We start from the raw sequence: 19,051 nt of genomic DNA, 5'->3' as shown, positions 1-19,051 counted from the left end.
TAGCTTAAATTTGTCCAGCCTAGAAAATCCTTATGGCAGCAGGTGGATACTAGCAAATTCTTCTGTGGGGGACAGTGTGCTTTAAAAAAAAAAAAAAAAAAAAAAAAATATATATATATATATATATATATATATATATATATATATATATATATATATATATATATATATATATATATATATATATATATATATATATATATATATATATATATATATATATATATATATATATATATATATATATATATATATATATATATATATATATATATATATATATATAGTAATTGAAAAAAAAAAAAAAAAAAAGAAACTTTTCTTTTGGAAAAAAAAAAAAAAAAGAAAGGAAAAAGCACTGACTGGATTCCCCACCAGGTTTTTGGTCATCAGTAGTACTGTTGTTCCCTAAACCACATATATTATCCCCTGGTTACAACAGTCAGTTGTTGTATACAGGGGTACCTCGGTATTGTACCATGGCTCCCAAAGGCTCGGGATCAAAAGGGGCAAAAGGGGTCAAAAAACCAAAGGGTTCCCCCTCGGATTCTGAGGATACGAGTCAGGCTATGCCGGTACTCTCCCCACCTGTCAACCCAGTGGTGGGTGCCTTGGATGAGCCAGTAGGGGGGTCTGGTGCTGAGGCTGGCCCAGATCCACCCAACCCTGTGTTTATCACAGAGGAGATGCTAGCCGTCTCCCTAGGAGGGCTAGAGGAAAGATTGGCAGCTATGATCACCAGATCCATGCCAGGCAAGAAGCGGACTAGATCCCCTTCGCCTAAGGGTGTATCCTCGGATAATGAGGTTCTTTCCCCAGGGGAGTTAGAAGATCAGGAGGATCAATTGGACCAGAACCCAGAGGGTTCAGACGTTGAGGAATTTACTGTAGAGGAACCATTTTCAGCCTCCCAAGCGGAGAGGTTATGGATACAGTATTTGACAGACATGGTCCGTTCGGCCTTTAAGATGCCCTTACCAGGGCCTCAGCTTCCGGAGGTTTCCTCTTTGGGATCCTTAAAAGCGCCCTTGAGCAACGCAGTTTTTCCGGTCCATCCTCTGTTAGAGGGGTTAATCTTCCAGGATTGGGTACGGCCGGACAGAGTTTTTCTGCCGCCTAAAAGATTTTCTATTATCTACCCTATGGAAGAGAAATTTGCCAAAAAATGGGCGCTCCCAGCTGTGGACGCAGCCATCTCCTGTGTGAATAAATCATTAACTTGCCCGGTGGAAAACATACAAATGTTTAAAGACCCGGTGGATAAACGTTTAGAATCACTTTTGAAAGCCTCCTTTGCTACGGCAGGAGCAGTGGTACAGCCAGCGGTGGCTGCTATCGGGGTCTGTCAGGCTTTAAAGGACCAGACAAAGCAGATGCTTAAGGACATTCCTGCCCAACAGGCAGAGGAGTTATCTGATATTCCCAGAGCTTTGTGCTTTGCGGTAGATGCTATAAAAGACTCCATCCAACAGGCGTCTCGTCTATCTCTATGTTTGGTGCATATGAGGAGGCTCTTGTGGTTAAAGAACTGGGCGGCCGAGCCACCATGCAAGAAGCTGCTGGCGGGGTTTCCCTTCCATGGAGGGCGACTCTTCGGAGAAGATCTGGATAAATACATTCAGACTATTTCAAGTGGCAAAAGTACCCTTCTACCAGTAAAAAAGAGGTTCCGGGGGCCAGCCTTTAAAAAAACAGCTTTCCCCTATGCCGAGTACCTCAAATTCCAGGCAGTATCGACGGCCTCCTGCGCGATCCAACTTTAACAATAAATCGCAGGGACAGGCCCCTGGGGGCAAGAAGCCATGGTTTCGCAAACCAACAAAGCCAGCCCCTAAGTCTGCTTTATGAAGGGGCGCCCCCACTCACTCGAGTGGGGGGAAGGCTTCGTCTCTTCGCAGAGGTTTGGGAAGCCAACATCCCCGACAAATGGGTCCAGTCATCTGTGGCCACAGGCTACAGATTAGAGTTTTTAAGGTTTCCTCCGCCTCATTTCCAGGAATCAAGGGTTCCGAACGATCCAGCAAAAAAGGCCTTGCTGCTAGCGGCATTGGATCGTCTGCTTCGCCAGGGCGTGATAGTAGAGGTACCAGCCCAAGAGAAGGGGTTAGGTTTCTACTCCAATCTGTTTGTCATACCAAAACCCAACGGCGATGTCAGACCCATTTTGGACCTAAAGAGTCTAAATGTTTACCTAAAGGTCCAGTCATTTCGGATGGAATCCGTTCGGTCAACAGCCGCCGCCCTCCAGAAGGACGACTTTCTGGCGTCTATAGACATAAAAGACGCTTACCTTCATATACCGATCTTTCAGCCACATCAAAGATTTTTACGCTTCACAGTGGCCCAGCGTCACTTCCAATTTGTGGCGCTCCCTTTCGGGCTGGCTACGGCCCCCCGGGTATTCACGAAGGTCCTGGCTCCAATTCTAGCCAATCTAAGAATCCAAGGGGTCACGGTCCTAGCATACTTGGACGACCTCTTAATCATAGATCACTCGGCTCCTTGCTTGGAGCGAGCAGTAGCCCTCACGGTTCAGTACCTGGAGAGGTTCGGTTGGATCCTAAATCGAGAAAAATCAGCATTTCAACCCTCAAAACAGTTGGAATATCTCGGCATGAGGTTAGACACGGCTCAGCAGAAGGTATTTTTGCCCCTGGTAAAGGTCAAAGCTATCAAAGAATTGATTCGGTTGGTTCTAAGCAAAAAAGAGCCAACCGTTCGCCTATGTATGCGTTTACTAGGCAAGCTGGTGGCCACGTTCGAGGCGGTACCTTATGCACAGAGCCATACTCGCGTCCTACAAGCAGCTATTCTAACAGCTTGGAACAAGAAGGCCCAGGCCTTGGAGTTTCCTTTGACTCTATCATCAAGAGTCCGGCAAAGTCTGGGCTGGTGGTTAAACCCTCAGAATCTGCTAAAGGGAAAAGCTTTCTCCCCCATAGCCTGGAAAATAGTGACCACAGATGCCAGCCTGAAAGGCTGGGGAGCGGTCTTGGATGGTAGCACTCGCCAAGGCACTTGGGCAGAGACGGACAAGCAGCTGCCCATCAATATCCTGGAGCTCAGAGCAGCGCGGCTAGCCCTCAAGGCTTGGACATCCAAATTACAGGGGTCCCCGGTGAGAATACAATCAGACAATGCCACAGCTGTGGCATATATAAATCACCAAGGGGGAACCAGGAGTCGCGCCGCTCAAAGAGAAGTGAGCTTAATATTTTTATGGGCAGAAGCTTATGTTCCCTGCATATCGGCAATATTCATTCCCGGAGTGGACAACCTGCAGGCGGACTTCCTAAGTCGCCAAACTCTGTCGCCAGGGGAATGGTCTCTACATCCCCAGGTCTTCCGGACAATCTGTCAGAAGTGGGGTGTGCCAGACGTGGATATCATGGCATCAAGGTTCAATAAGAAACTAGACGGGTTCATATCCCGGACAAGGGATCCGATGGCCTGCGGAACCGATGCGTTGGTGTGCCCCTGGCATCAGTTCAAACTTCTGTATGCTTTTCCCCCGCTACAGTTACTACCCCGCCTGTTGCGCAGGATCAGGGTGGAGCACAAACCAGTCATCCTGGTAGCTCCAGCATGGCCCAGGAGGGCATGGTACTCACTAATCCTAAAGATGGCAGTGGGAGACCCTTGGACGCTTCCTCTACGGCCAGACCTACTCGCACAAGGACCGATCCTCCACCCTGCATTACGACGTCTAAAATTGACGGCCTGGCGGCTGAATCCCTGAGTCTCAGGGGAAGAGGGCTGTCTAGGCAGGTAACCTCTACCTTGATCAGGGCTAGAAAACCGGTCACCAGGGTGATTTATTACAGGATCTGGAAGACCTACGTAGGCTGGTGTGAGTCCAAGAAATGGCTTTCCCACAAGTATACCATTAAGCGAGTGGTTAAAAATTTTTTCTCCAGCTAGGAGTGGATAAAGGGCTGGCATTAAGCACAATCAAAGGACAAAGGTCAGCTTTGTCAGTGTGGTTTCAGCGGCGGCTGGCCACCCACTCGCTGGTTAAGACCTTCATACAGGGGGTCTTGTGTATTATCCTCCAGTTAAATCCCCGCTTGGTCCGTGGGATTTAAATCGTGTTCTGTCAGGTGTACAGAAACAAAATTTTTGAGCGGTTGGCTTAAATTCTTTTGGTTTCACTGACAAAGAAGTCAGTAATTTTTGTCGCCATAGTTTCCGCCAGAAGAGTAGCGGAGCTGGCAGCCTTATCCTGTAAGGAACCATATCTTATTTTACATAAGGTCAGCGTCGGTTTTCCGCCCTCATCCTTCCTTCCTACCGAAGGTTATATCCAGTTTCATCTAAACCAGGATTTGGTATTACCATCCTTCTTTCCTAAACCTACTTCCAGAAAGGAATGGTTGCTGCATACCTGGGATATTGTCAGGGCCATGAAGGCCTATCTTAAAGCTACAGAGAAGATTTGAAAAACAAGAGGTGTTGTTCAATTTGCCAGATGGGCCCGTGAGAGGACAGGCAGCTGCAATATCCACCATCTCGAGGTGGATTAAACAGTTAAACACTCAGGCCTACGGCTTGAAGAGGTTGCCTCCTCCGTTGTCAGTAAAGGCCCATTCTACCAGGGCCATGGGCGCCTCCTGGGCAGCACACCATCAGATCCCTATGGCTCAAGTTTGCAAGGCAGCAACCTGGTCTTCAATCCACACGTTTAAAATTTTTTTTTCCAGGTGGATGTTAGAAGGAATGCTGATACAGCCTTTGAGCAGGCAGTGCTGCAGGCTGTGATTTAAGACCCTCAGAATCGGGGGCACCCTTGAGTTAAAATTTAAATTTAAGTTTAATTTTTCTCGACTAAGTTGGATTTATTATTATTTGAGTATATCTCTAAATTAAATCCTGTTGTCTTGGGAAGATGTCTCCCTCCCCTCATTAAGCATTGCTTTGGGACATCCCACATAGTAATGAATATGCCGCTCTGTGTCCCGTGATGTACGATAAAGAAAAAGGGATTTTTAAATACAGCTTACCTGTAAAATCCTTTTCTTGGAGTACATCACGGGACACAGAGCTCCCTCCCCTCTTTTGGGGACCATTTTGGGAGGCATACTGCTTGCTACAAAACTGAGGTACTCCTCCTATGGGAGGGGGTTATATAGGGAGGGGACTTCCTGTTTGAGATTGCCAGTGTCCATCACCTGAAGGTACTCCATATAACCCACATAGTAATGAATATGCCGCTCTGTGTCCCGTGATGTACTCCAAGAAAAGGATTTTACAGGTAAGCTGTATTTAAAAATCCCTTTTTTCTCCAACCAATGGGTTTGCGAAGTAGTTTCCAACCTCCGGTTCGCCGGCAGGCTCTGTCAGGGGCTGTCCAGGATTTTCTGGTCAGGGGAGTGATTGTGCCAGTTCCCTCGATGGAACGGTTTCAGGGGTTTTACTCCAATCTGTAGTCCCCAAAAAGGAGGGGTCCGTCCAATCATGGACCTCAAGGCCCTCAATTGCTTTGTCAAAGTGCAAAAATTCAGGATAGTCGATTCGCTCGGTAATGGCAGTGCTCCATCAGGGGGACTTCATGGCATCCTTGAATATCATGGACGCATAACCTGCATGTTCCCGTATGCACAAAGCACCAGAGATTTCTGCGCTTTGCGATCGGGGAGGGCCACTTTCAATTTGTGGCCCTCCGTTCGGCCTGGCCTCCACAGGTTTTCACCATGGTGCTTGCCCCGATACTGGCCCTGCTGAGACAGAGAGGAATCGATATCATGGGATATCTGGACGACTTTCTGAGAACTTTCTCAGGCTCAGAATTGGAAGAGGACGTGTCTATCACATGTCAGACTCTCCAAGAGTTCGGCTGGCTTCTGAATATCCAGAAGTCAGTGTATGGTTCTGTCTCTGCATCTGGAATACCTAGAGCTAGTCCTGGATTCCGCGTAGGCGAGAGTTTTTCTCCCAACGGAGAATCTTCAGACTCTGCAATCTGCGGTGCAGCAGTTGTTGACCCAGAAGTGGTCGTCTCTTCGATTCTGCATTAGGGTTCTGGGTCTGATGGTGGCCTCTTTCGAGGCAGTTCCTTATGCCCAATTCCACACCAGGGAACTACAGAAGGAGATTCTGTCATGTTGTGACAGCTCCCGTCTTCTCTGGATTCCCAGATTCAGTTGAGTCAACTGGTCAAGTCTTCCCTGATGTGGTGGCTGACGTCTCCGGTGCTTCGGGCCGGGAAGTCATTTCTGCCATGTCACTGGACAGTGGTCACGACGGATGCCAGCCTCTCCGGCTGGGGGGGCGTTTGGGGCACCCCGTCAGCCCAGGGGCGCTGGACTCAGGAGTCTCTCCTGCCGATCAATGTTCTGGAGCTCCGAGCACTCAAGCTGTGCCTTGCCGGGTGGTCCCTGGAGCTGCAGGCCCGATCGGTCAGGATCCGGTTTGACAACGCCACGGGCGTGGCGTACGTCAATCATCAGGGAGGCACACGAAGCTCGGCTGCAGTGCTGGAAGTAGCGCACATCCTTCGGTGGGCCGAAAGGTCCGTTACGGCTCTATTGGCCGTGTACATTTCGGGTGTTCAGAATTGGCAAGCCGACTACCTGAGTCGCTAAACACTGGACCCAGGAGAATGGTCACTTCACCCGGTGGTGTTTCGGAGTCTGTGCCAAAAGTGGGGCACTCCAGACGTGGACCTTCTAGCGTCCCGTCTCAACCGGAAGGTGCCACGGTTCGTGGCCAGGTCGAAGGACCCGTGGGCGGATGCGTCAGACGCGTTGGTGGCTCCTTGGGGTCACTATCGACTGATTTACGCCTTCCCTCCTCTGAAGCTTCTTCCTTGTCTTCTGTGCAGAGTGGAAGCCGAAGGGATTCCAACAATCCTGATCGCCCCAGACTGGCCGCGCGGCTCCTGGTACGCGGACCTGGTGCGTCTGGTGGCAGACACCCTCTGGCGTCTACCTCTGAGAACAGATCTTCTGTCGCAGGGTCCTATCTTCCACCTTGCTTTACAGTCGCTGGCTTTAACGGCGTGGCTGTTGAGAGCCAGGTACTGAAGGACTGAGGCCTGTCAGGCTCGGTGGTCTCTACCATGCTGCGTGCACGGAAGTCTACCTCACATAGGATTTACCATCGTACGTGGAAGGCCTACATCTCTGTGTAAGGAGATAAAGTGGCACCCTCAATCATATGTGGTGTCTAGGATTCTGCTGTTTTTTTACAGCGGGGAGTGGATCAGGCTCTCGCCTTGTGTACGGTTAAGAGTCAGATTTCGGCTCTGGCCGTTTTACTTTCAGCGACCCTTGGCGGCGCACTCCTTGGTGCGTACGTTTGTACAGGGGGTCCGACATGTGGCTCCTCCGGTGCGCCATCCACTATCCCCATGGGACTTGAATTTAGTCCTTTCGGTGCTTCAGGATGCTCTCTTTGGGGACATCCGAAAGATCCCTTTGTTGACTCTGTCGCAAAAGGTGGTTTTTCTGGTAGCAATTACTTCGATCAGACGAGTATCTGAACTGGCGGCCTTGTCTTGCAAGGCTCCCTATTTGGTCATCCATAAGGATAAGGTGGTGCTGCGGCCGCAGCCGTCTTTTCTCCCGAAAGTGGTTTCGGCTTTCCACATTAATGAGGACATTGTTCTTCCATCCTTATGTCCTCAGCCGAAAAATCAGAAGGAGGCCACTTAACATTCCCTGGATGTGGTTCGGGCCCTACGAGTGTACTTCTCTGCTACGGCTCCGTTGCGGAAGTCGGACTCACTGTTCGTGTCGGAGGCTGGTCCCAGAAAAGGTCTGGCAGTCTCGTCGGCCACCATTTCTAGGTGGATACGACAGGTTGTGCTTCATACCTATGCCCTAAAGGGGCGGGCGCCTTCCTTTCGGGTTACGGCGCATTCGACCAGGGCGATCGGTGCCTCTTGGGCTTTCCGGTATCAAGCCTCTGTGTTACAAGTGTGTAAGGCAGCAACCTGGTCGTCGGTCCACACTTTTTCAAAGTTTTACAAGGTGGATGTGAGTGCATCTTCTGATGCCTCCTTCGGCCGCAAGGTGTTACAGGCTGCAGTTTAAAGTTGGAGTTCCTCCGTTGAGTAACTCCGGTTTTGTTTGGGGTGTAGCTTGGTTTGCTGTGCTGTTTTTCCCACCCCTCGAATTTTTTGACACTGCTTGGGGACGTCCCTAAGGTCAAAGGCTGCTGTGTCCGTCCATGAACGGAAGAGAAAATAGGATTTTTGTACTCACCGTAAAATCCATTTCTCTGAGTTCACGGACAGACACCGCACCCACCCCTCCTTTTGTTTGTACTGCTTGTTACGAACTGGAGCTGCTAGAGCAGGGTGTGGGTTATACCCGGGGAACCACGCCCCCTGGGAGGAGCTGCACTGAAGTGCTTTGTTTCTGCCTAACTCTCCAGGAAGGAAGCGGATATAACCCTAAGGTCAAAGGCTGCTGTGTCCGTCCATGAACTCAGAGAAATGGATTTTACGGTGACTACAAAAATCCTATTTTCCCAGCCTAGAGGTGAGATGTGGGGTATTATTGACCCCATATCTCACTGTAAACAGGACCTGTCATCAGTGCTGTTTCCTGGCCCAGGGCAGCACTTTGCAAGAGTCCCCGCCGGCTTACGCTACACTATTAGTGTAGCGCCAGTCTTATGGGGCCGATTAGGCTGAGAGGATAATTAGTCTAGCGCCCCTAAAAAGCAGCCGCGCTGCTTCCAGTATGCGGCCGGCATTCTGCAACTGTGGGGGGAGGGGGGTGCTGCTTCTAATTTTGACTGTCTTATTATCCTGGATCACAAACCTTCCTCACTGTGCTAGGTTTTCTGCTGCACCATTGGCATGGTTATATCTTCTTAGTCCTCTCCACAAAATTATCAGAAATTTGTGCTTAAAGTAGAATTATAGGCAACACTTTTTTTTTTCATTTTGGATAGAGTAAGGGAGGGTTATAGCCCCTGTCAATTAGTGTTTTTTTTTTTTGTTTTGTTTTTTTACCATCCCTGTCCTATTGCAGAGATTTCCCTTCACTTCCTGCCCCATAGCCAGACAGGAAGTGAAAGGAAATTATGCACATTAAGAAAATCCTTTGTCCCCCCCCCCCCCAGGCGCTCAGAACTAATGTCCTCACTCAAAAATTTCAGGGCGGGTCTTAAACAAAGGGGTGTGACCTTGACAGGAAGGGTTGAGTCATATTGAAATTATGGGGTGCACAAGTTTAGTCAGGCTTAGGGCAGCACAAAACCTAAATACACTACTGCCTGTCATGCCATATTCCTATTACAAGGGATGTTTACGTTCCTTGTAATAGGAATAAAAGTGATCAAAAAATGTATTTTTGTGGAAAAACGTGTCAAACTAAAATAAAGTAAAATTAACTCTGATATATATATATATATATATATATATATATATATATATATATATATATATATATATATATATATATATATATATATATATCTATATATAATTTTTTTAAAGCGCCTCTGTCCCCGTGAGCTCGCATACAGAAGCGAACGCATACGTAAGTCCCGCCCACATATGAAAACGGTGTTCAAACCACATGTGAGGTATCGCTGCGAACGTTAACGAGAGAGCAATAATTTTGGCCCTAGATCTCCTCTGTAACTAAAAACACGTAACCAGTAAAAATATTTAAAGCGTCGCCTATGGGGATTTTTAAGTAGCGAATTTTGACGCCATTCCACGAGCACGTGCAATTTTGAAGGGTGACATGTTCGGCATCTATTTACTCGGCGTAACTTCATCTTTCACATTATGACAAAACATTGGGCTAACTTTACTGTTGTTTTTTTTCTTAACCACAAAACTGTTTTTTATTTTCTGTAAAAAAACGCGTTGGAAATTGCTGCGCAAATACCGTGCAAGATAAAAAGTTGCAATGACCACCATTGTATTCTCTAATGTCTTTGCTAAAAAAAAACATATATAATGTTTTGGGGTTCTATGTAATTTTCTAGCAAATAAGTGATGATTTTTACATGTAGGAGAGAAATGTCAGAATTTGGCCTGGGTGAGATGGGAAGGTAAAATGTAAGGAAAAATTCAGGCAGAAATAGGAAGGGAATGTACCGTAGGTTAACAATAATGGTAATATACTTAACTAGGCAATTTCTATTTATTTATTTAGGTCTATATTCCCAAGCCTATGAACTGTTATTGTGATACGTTGTAGGTCTTATTTGCTGATTGTATCTAATTTTTTTTTTTTTTTTTTTTTTTTTCCTCCCTAGTCTAAACGGATTGTTAGACTTGCTTTTTTTTTGTTGCTTTTATATTGTTTACATGTTTTTTTATAATTGAAAAATCTTTGAATAAAGAATTATATTGAAACGAATTGGCCTGGGTGCTCCATAACGCCTGAAGGTGCTCCCTGCATGTTGGGCCTCTGTATGTGGTCACGCTGTGTAAAAGTCTCACACGTGGTATCGCCATCCTCAGGAGTAATAGCAGAATGTGTTTTGGGGTGTAATTTGTTGTATGCATATGCTGTGTGTGAGAAATAACCTGCTAATATAAAATTTTTGTGAAAAAAGAAAAAAAATCTTGATTTTTGCAAAGAATTGTGGGAAAAAATAACTTCAAAAAGCTCACCATGCCTCTTTCTAAATACATTGCAATGTATTCTTTCCAAAAAGGGATCATTTGGGGGGTATTTGTACTTTTCTGGCCGTCAGTACTTGAGGTGTGATCAGTTTTCAGATATTGGCACCATGGCTTGTGGACTCTATAACTTTCACAAGGACCAAATAATATACACCAATTTGTACTTATTTTTACCAAAGATATGTAGCAGTATAAATTTTGTCCAAAATGTATAATGAAAAATTACTAATTTGCAAAATTTTATAACCGAAACAAAGAAAAATATTTTTTTACAGAATTTTCTATCTTTTTTTTTTTTTTTTGCGCAAAAAATAAAAAACCCAACGGTGATTAATTACCACCAAAAGAAAGCTCTATTTGTGTGGAAAAGGACAAACATTCATTTGGGTACAGTGTTGTATGACTGCGTAATTGTCATTCAAAATGTGAGTGCACCGAAAGCTGAAAATTGTTATGCAGCTAAAGGACCTTGCCCCTTTTTGCGATTCGGCACTGCGTCACTTTAACTGACGATTGCGCGGTCGTGCGACGTGGCTCCCAAACAAAATTGGCGTCCTCCCCCCCCCCCCCACACACAAATAGAGCTTTCTTTTGGTGGTATTTGATCACCTCTGCGATTTTTATTTTTTATTTTTGTGCTATAAACAAATAGAGCGACATTTTTGAAAAAAATGCAATATTTCCCTATCGTCTTTCAGGACAGCACCTTGAGAGCGTGGCTCCACCCACTTGACAGGAAACACACCTCCACCAAACTTCTTAAAAGGGAGGCTCCTTCCACTTATCAGTTTTTGCGTTTCCTCCAGCGGGAACACATGTGGGGGTTAGGAGCTCTCCTTGGAGAGTTTTTTTTGTCTCCCTACTCCACCTGTTTTTTCTTACCTCAGAGAGAATGGTCCTCCCATTCACTGGTTAGAGAGTGCCTCCCTCATCGGTGCTCAGTGAGCCAGGGATACTGCTCCTTGGCAAGCTTCAGGCGCGGACATTTTTTTTTTTTTTGCCTGTCCAAGCAGCCGAACGCCGCCGCCATCTTGGGAAGGTCAGTCAGGCTAATTCCCTCGGAAGTGAGGTAACCGGAAGGGGCGGTATCCTACGAGCAGGCGCAGGGCATAGACGGCATTTCCACGGGAATCGCCGAGGGAGGAGGGAGGATAAGGTTGGCGGTAAACATGGGAAAAGAGGTCGTGCATCTCCAATTCAAAGCCCTTCCCTTTGGCCTTTCCTCGGCTCCGAGAATATTTGCAAAGGTCATGGCAGAAGCCCTAGCTCCCCTTCGCTTACAGGGGGTAGCGGTAATTCCATGCCTGGACGACCTGCTCTTATTTGCCCCCTCCAGGGAGAAATTGTTGGAGGATCTCGAGAGAGCTAACAGTCATCTAGAAGCATTGGGCTGGATCATAAATATGGAGAAATCAAATTTCAATCCAACCCAAGAAGCACAATTTCTGGGGTATCATATAGGCTCAGTGGAGCAAAAAGTTTTTATCCCAGAAGACAAAAAACTAAAGATGCTAAGGGTTGTAGCCTCCTTACAGACAAACCAAGAGCTATCAATCAGACAAGTAATGTCAGCTCTGGGAACCCTTACCTCATCTATGCCAGCGGTGCAGTGGGCAAGGCTTCACTTCAGACCGCTTCAGAGTTTCCTTCTGAAAATTTGGGATCACAGGACTGAATCTCTGGAGGAAAAGGTGAAAATCCCCACCAGGGTAAAATGGTCGCTGTGGTGGTGGAGAAATCTGGCAAACCTTTCAGCAGGCCTGTTATGGTCATTCCCAATAGAAAGAGTGGTAAGAACAGATGCCAGCCTATGGGGATGGGGGGCACACCTGGGTCAAAACTATGCTCAGGGGGTTTGGTCCCGGTCAGAAGCAAAAAAGTCCTCCAATTGTAGAGAACTAAGGGCAGTAGCCTTAGCTTTGGATGCCTTCTCCGCAGACCTTCAAGGTGCCCATGTTCAAGTCTTCTCGGACAATGCCACTATTATAGCCTACTTAAACAGGCAAGGAGGCACAAGAAGCAGGTCACTTCAGCTTCTCGTCTTAACCATCCTAAATTGGGCAGAAAATCACTTGCTGTCCTTATCAGCGGTCCACCTCAAAGGCACTTTGAACATGGTGGCAGATTTTCTAAGCAGAAAACGGATTCAGGAAGCAGAATGGACCCTAAATCCGTAAGTCTTCACGTTGATCACCCATGCCTGGGGCCAACCACAAATAGACCTATTTGCCTCAGAAGTAAATACGCAACTTCCCAGTTTTTTCTCCGTTCACGAAGAAGACTGTTCCCAGGGAACAGATGCGTTGATACAGCCTTGGAACTTCCAGCTGGCTTACGCCTTCCCTCCGTTTCAACTAATTCCGTTGGTACTGAGGAAGATTCAGAAGGAGAAGGTGGAAGTAATCCTAATTACTCCATTCTGGCCAAAAAGAGCCTGGTTTACCACCATTCTTCGAATGGCAGTCAGGCCGCCTTGGCTGGTGCCGCTCCGGCAGGACTTGCTTCTACAGGGTCCGATATGCCATCCGGAGGTGGCCTGTCTAAGCCTCACGGCGTGGTATCTGAGGGGCAGTTATTGAGACGAAAAGGTCTGTCTCGACCACTTGTGACTACCTTACTTTCCAGTAGAAAATGGGATACTTACTCTCAAGACGGTGTTCTTAGTGGCAGTTACGACAGCCAGAAAAATCGGCGAACTACACGCCCTGTCAATAAAGAAACCCTTTCTATCTGTCTATACGGACAGGGTTGTACTAAAGACTGACCCAGCTTTTCTACCAAAAGTGGCATCTGCCCTCAATAGGGCGCAGGAAATTGACATTCCAACCTTCTGCTCTAATCCATCAGGAGAGAAGGAACGCCAATTTCACATGTTGGATGTAAGAAGAACCTTACTACATTACCTTGAAGTGACCAAGGATCTTCAGACTCCTTGTTCATACTGTTTTCAAGGAAAAAGAAGGGCCACCAAGCATTTAAGGGGTCAATTGCTAGATGGCTAAAAACCGCTATTCTGGAAGCCTACTCCCAAGCAGGGCTATCTCCCCCGAGATGAAAGAAATATCCTGGATCTCCGCACTCCTCAAAAAACGATGTCTTTTATTCAAAACATGAAAAAACAACAAAAATTCAAATGGAAAAAACAGCCAAAATTCATGCAGTCAACCAAGAAGTGGATTAGGAAAAAAGAGCTGACATGTTTCGCATCCTGTGATGCTTACTCGTAGCTAGTGAACAAATGACCAAAATGTGCTTAAATAGGGGAGGGAAAGAGGTGAATGGGGCGTTTCACCAAACACTCCCAGGTGATTATTAGTCAAAGGAACACGATTTTCCTTGATGTATCACACATTAGGTGCTCCTGTGTATGAGATTGAAAAAGATTTGTGAATGAAAAAATATCTAATTTCTCAAACTCTTGATGATGAAACCAAACGAGAGAGAAAAAGAGGAGAGACCCCGTATGTGTGAGACACATATATATATGTCATAACCTGTGAAAAGGATGAATGAACAACAACAAATAATAATAAATTTTGTGTGACATTATAAAAAGTTGTGAAGTAGACATATGTGGCTATAGGGTGAAATAGGCAATAGATAAAGAATGTTGAAATTCTGAAGACTGCAGCCTTTTGTATGTCTAAAAACAAAATGTATATGTATAAAAATACGATATTTTAATTAAAATAGTATATGTGTGGTTATGATACCATGCACTGCGCATTTCTGGTTTGCATTTCATTATTAAACGCATATAGTCATTGTAATGGCTATATAAAAAGGAAGCAATATATATGCTCCAAAAAAAAAAACCTTTCTTCAAAAAAATGACATAATGAACAAAAACCAAACCTGAAATGACGCAGCGGTATGTGTCAAGGGCAGAACCTGTTGGAAAGCTCCACTATCATTTATCTTCTACTAGCTGAATACCCTGCGTTGCCCGGTCTTCCTATCTTAACCTTTTGGGGAGGAAAATCATAGTAATATAAATATACCCATCTTTTATATAAGGGTGTAGGTAAGGGTTAATTTAACGTCATATATTTTTATTTGGCATATAAGTAATATGTGTACCAGGTATTATTGAAATATCTCCAGGCGTACAGAAGTTATGTGGGAACATACATTTCCCATTGATTTGCATGGGACTTTAAACAAAAACCCCGACCCTCACAAATGGGGGTAGTTAAGGGATAAATTAACTATCCTATAGTTTAAGTGGACATATAAGTAACATGTGACCAAGTGTTATCGAAATATCTACAGCCGTTTGGAAGTTATGAAGTAACATGTATTTCCCATAGAGTTGAATGGGACTTTAACCCTTTCACGCCGACGGAACGCATATATGCGTCCTCGGCTTTCAGGGGTTATTTTGGGATGATGCCTGCAGCCGCAGGCATCATCCCGGTACCGTTGTTTAGAGCGGGCGATCGGCTTTCCAAACATAACAACCGATGCGGCTAAAAGCCGCTCGGTTGTTATGCCGGAGGAGCGGGAGGGGACATCCCCCCCCTCCCGCCGCCTCTCGCCGCTCTGACCGGGCCTCCCGTCCCACCGGGAGACCCGATCCACGATCCGGCGCCTCCAGCGTCTCGGCGAGCTCTGAAACAAAGCCGTAAACGGCTTTGATTCAGTGTCCGCATTGAAACCACGGAAGCGGCGTCATGACGTCACTTCCGGGTTTCTCAGATGCCAATGGCGCCGGATTTAAAAAAGTACACAGTATTCAGAATCGCCGTTTTCGGCGATCTGAATACTTTGAAGTGCAAAGGAGGGCTCGGGGGTCTTTTAGACCCCCGATCCCTCCATAAAGAGTACCTGTCACCACCTATTGCTGTCACAAGGGATGTTTACATTCCTTGTGACAGCAATAAAAGTGATCAAAATGTAAAAAAAAAAAAAAATTTAATATTAGAAAAAAATAAATAAATAAGAAAACAAAAATTTTTTTTTTAAAGCGCCCCCCTCCCCGCGAGCTTGCGCAGCAAAGAAAGCGCATACGGAAGTCGCGCCCGCATATGAAAACGGTGTTCAAATAACACATGTGAGGTATCGCCGCGATCGTAAGAGCGAGAGCAATAATTATAGGCCTACTCTGTAACTCTAACCTGGTAACCGTAAAAAAAGTTTAAAGCGTCGCCTATGGAGATTTTTAGTTACCGTAGTTTGTCGCCATTCCACGAGTGCTTGCAATTATAAAGCGTGTCATGCTTGGTATCTATTTACTCGGCATAACCTCATCTTTCACATTATGCAAAAAATTGGGCTAATTTTACTTTTTCATTTTTTTAAAATTCATGAAAGTAAATTTTTCCCAAAAAGTTGTGTTTAAAACACCGCCGCACAAATACCGTATGACATAAAATATTGTAACAATCGCCATTTTATTCTCTAGATTCTCTGCTAAAAATATATATATATATATATATATATATATATATATATATATATATATATATATATATATATATATATATATATATATATATATATATATATATATATATATATATATATATATATATATATATATATATATATAATGTTTGGGGGTTTTGTAATTTTCTAGCCAAAAATATGGATTTTAACTTGTAAACACCAAATGTCATACATAGGCATAAGCATGAAAGGGTTAAAGAAAAACCCTGACCATGGCAAATGGGGGTGGGTAAGGGTTAAACCACCTATCCTATGTTTGTTGCTGACATATAAGTAACATGTGTGCCAAGTTTCATGTTAATATCTTTAGCCGTTTGGACGTGATGCTGGAACATACACACACACACACACGTTGAGTTTTATATATATATAGATTTTTTATATTACCGTATTTTCCGGCGTATAAGGCGACCAGTCGTATAAGACGACCCCTAATTTTACGTTTCTTTAAGATTTTTTTGCCTGTACTCACTGTATAAGACGACCCCCATTCCGATGCTTCATATTTCTTTCTTCTGGAGCCATAATCTTCTTCATTCTTGCTGGAGATGGAGCCAATCATGGTGAGCGATGTATTCTATTAATGAATACAATGCCTGCTTGGATTGGCAGAGGCTGTAACATCATCGGCCCACGCCTCTGACTCTCAAAGCCAATCCGAGCAGCCTACTGTATGTAGGCACTCGGATTGGCAGAGGTTGTTACCCCAATCCGAGCAGGCTCTGTATTCATTTGAATACTTTGCTCACCGAGATTGGCTTAGCGGTATATACTGTATGTAGCTAAAGCTACATACAGTATTACCGCACATCCAGCAGGCATCCGAGCAGCTGACCTGGCGTATAAGACGACCCCTGCTTTTTGGCTAGTTTTTTTAAGTGTAAAAGGTAGTCTTATACGCCAGCAAATACAGTATTTATTTAAATTGAGGCACGGAATTAGTGCCTATTTAGAAAGAAGGATGATAAAGGAGCCGCAATGTTCCTAATGTCCCCAAAAAAGAGAACCCCTACTAATTTTGAGAAAAAGTGATCAGAAAAATTTGACCAAAGGAAAGAAGTATATACTATCTCCCCCATTGGGAATTAAAGCACACTCTACTAGAGCTCAGGCCACTACATGGGCAGAAATAGCTGGTGCCACCCCAGATGAGATCTGCAAGGCGGCTACTTGGTCAAGTTACCTTACGTTTGTCCGTCATTATAGACTAGATCTTCTGTCGGCAAGCGATCAGGCTTTTGGCAGAAAGGTCTTGCAGGCTGTGGTCCCTCCTAAGTGGGTAAGTCTCTGTTATCCTCTCAAGGTGCTGTCCTGAAAGATGAGGGAAAAGTCAAGTTAGGCTTACCGGTAACTTGTTTTCCATGAGTCTTTCAGGACAGCAGCAACCCGCCCTTAATGTTTTGAATAATTATGCTGTGACTAACCATACTCTGATTATGTGTTCCAGCTTGGGCCGGAGGTTTCTCTACTACTACTACTACTACTACTACTACGTGAAAGGAGCCTCCCTTTTAAGAAGTTTGGTGGAGGTGTGTTTCCTGTCAAGTGGTTGGAGCCACGCTCTCAAGGTGCTGTCCTGAAAAACTCATGGAAAACAAGTTACCGGTGAGCCTAACTTGACTTTTTTTACTTTTTGCTATAATATCCCCAAAAAAGATATACATCCCCCCCCCCCTCAGTTTAGGCCAATATTTTTCTACCTATTTTTGGTTAAAAAAAAACGCAATAAGCGTTTAATGATTGGTTTTTATGGCATTATTATTATTATTATTTTTTTTACTAGTAATGGCGGCTATCATTATTTTTTATTTTTTTTCTGTGACTGTGACATGGCGGACACATTGGAAGATTTTGACACATTTTTGGGACCATTGTCATTTTCACAGCAAAAAGTGCTATAAAAATGCATTGATTACTGTGAAAATGACAGTTGCAGTTTAGGAGTTGTGTGACCTCATGTGTTTCTTACTGTTGGGGGGCGGGGCTGGACTTGTGACGTCATTGATCGTGTTTTCCTATATCGGGGAACAGACGATTAGTGACACTGCCACTGTGAAGAATGGTAAAGGTTCTTCTGCTCCTGTGACTGATCGCGGGACACCGGCGGCGATTGGGGGCTGCGGTCACGAAGCTTCAGACCGGGTCGCGTGCACGCACCCGCAACCCACGGCTGGGCACTTAAAGGGGACGTGCCTGTGCCCAGCCGTGCCATTCTGCCAACGTATATCGTCGTTGCGCGGTGCTTAAGTGGTTTTTAATTGCTTGCTTGTTTTTTGTGTATTATTTAAGAGTGTGTGTCGTGTGTGTTTGTGTTTTTTTTTTTTCTTTCTTTTTTTTATCTAAATAACACACACTGTATCTTAAAATATTAAATACACAAAAAGAGGTAATCAAAACTTTTGGACAAAAAAAAAATGGATATCTATTTATGGATATCTATATATAACAATGGGTTAACTTGAGTGTTTAGTTTTTTATTAAATTTTTTTGGTGCCATTCATTTGACACCTCAAATCGTGGTGCAGGTCTGCCATGATTGTCACACGATAAAACGTGCTGCAATCACAGCAACCCGAATCGCGGGGCGCATTGTCGCCCCAAAGTAGCTCCTGAACTATTTTTGGGCGACACTCGTCCCACGATTACAACGCGTTTTATCACGGCAGTCCCGCATTACGGTTTGAGGTGTCATTCAAATGAATGGCATCTCAAATGCGAGTTCCGTGTTTTTGTCATTCACACATCAGCGCTGTCAAATCGCGAGCAGATCTACCCACGATTCTAAATGTTGTAGTGTGAATGCAGCCTAAATGAATAAACGGATTCAATATTTTTATTAAAGCGGGAGTTCACCCATTTAAAAAAAAAAAAAAAATCTCCCCTTAGCTTCCTGCTCGTTCGGTCTAGGGGAATCGGCTATTTATATTAAAATATGTGCAGTACTTACCCGTTTTCGAGCTGCATCTTCTTCCGTCGCTTCCGGGTATGGGTCTTCGGGAGCGGGCGTTC

The 19,051-nt window shown here is 44.9% G+C and overlaps 1 protein-coding gene across 2 annotated transcripts in view; it reads left to right on the top strand.

The window, feature by feature from the left end:
* The window catches only part of ZC3H7B (zinc finger CCCH-type containing 7B), a 418,789-nt gene that overhangs the window by 33,562 nt on the left and 366,176 nt on the right, over positions 1–19,051 (top strand). The gene's annotated exons all lie outside the window — the stretch shown is intronic.

The sequence above is a fragment of the Rana temporaria genome, chromosome 7 (genome assembly GCF_905171775.1).
Source record: "Rana temporaria chromosome 7, aRanTem1.1, whole genome shotgun sequence".
In the NCBI taxonomy this organism is placed as follows: Eukaryota; Metazoa; Chordata; class Amphibia; order Anura; family Ranidae; genus Rana; species Rana temporaria.
This window is presented reverse-complemented; position numbering and strand designations above follow the sequence as displayed.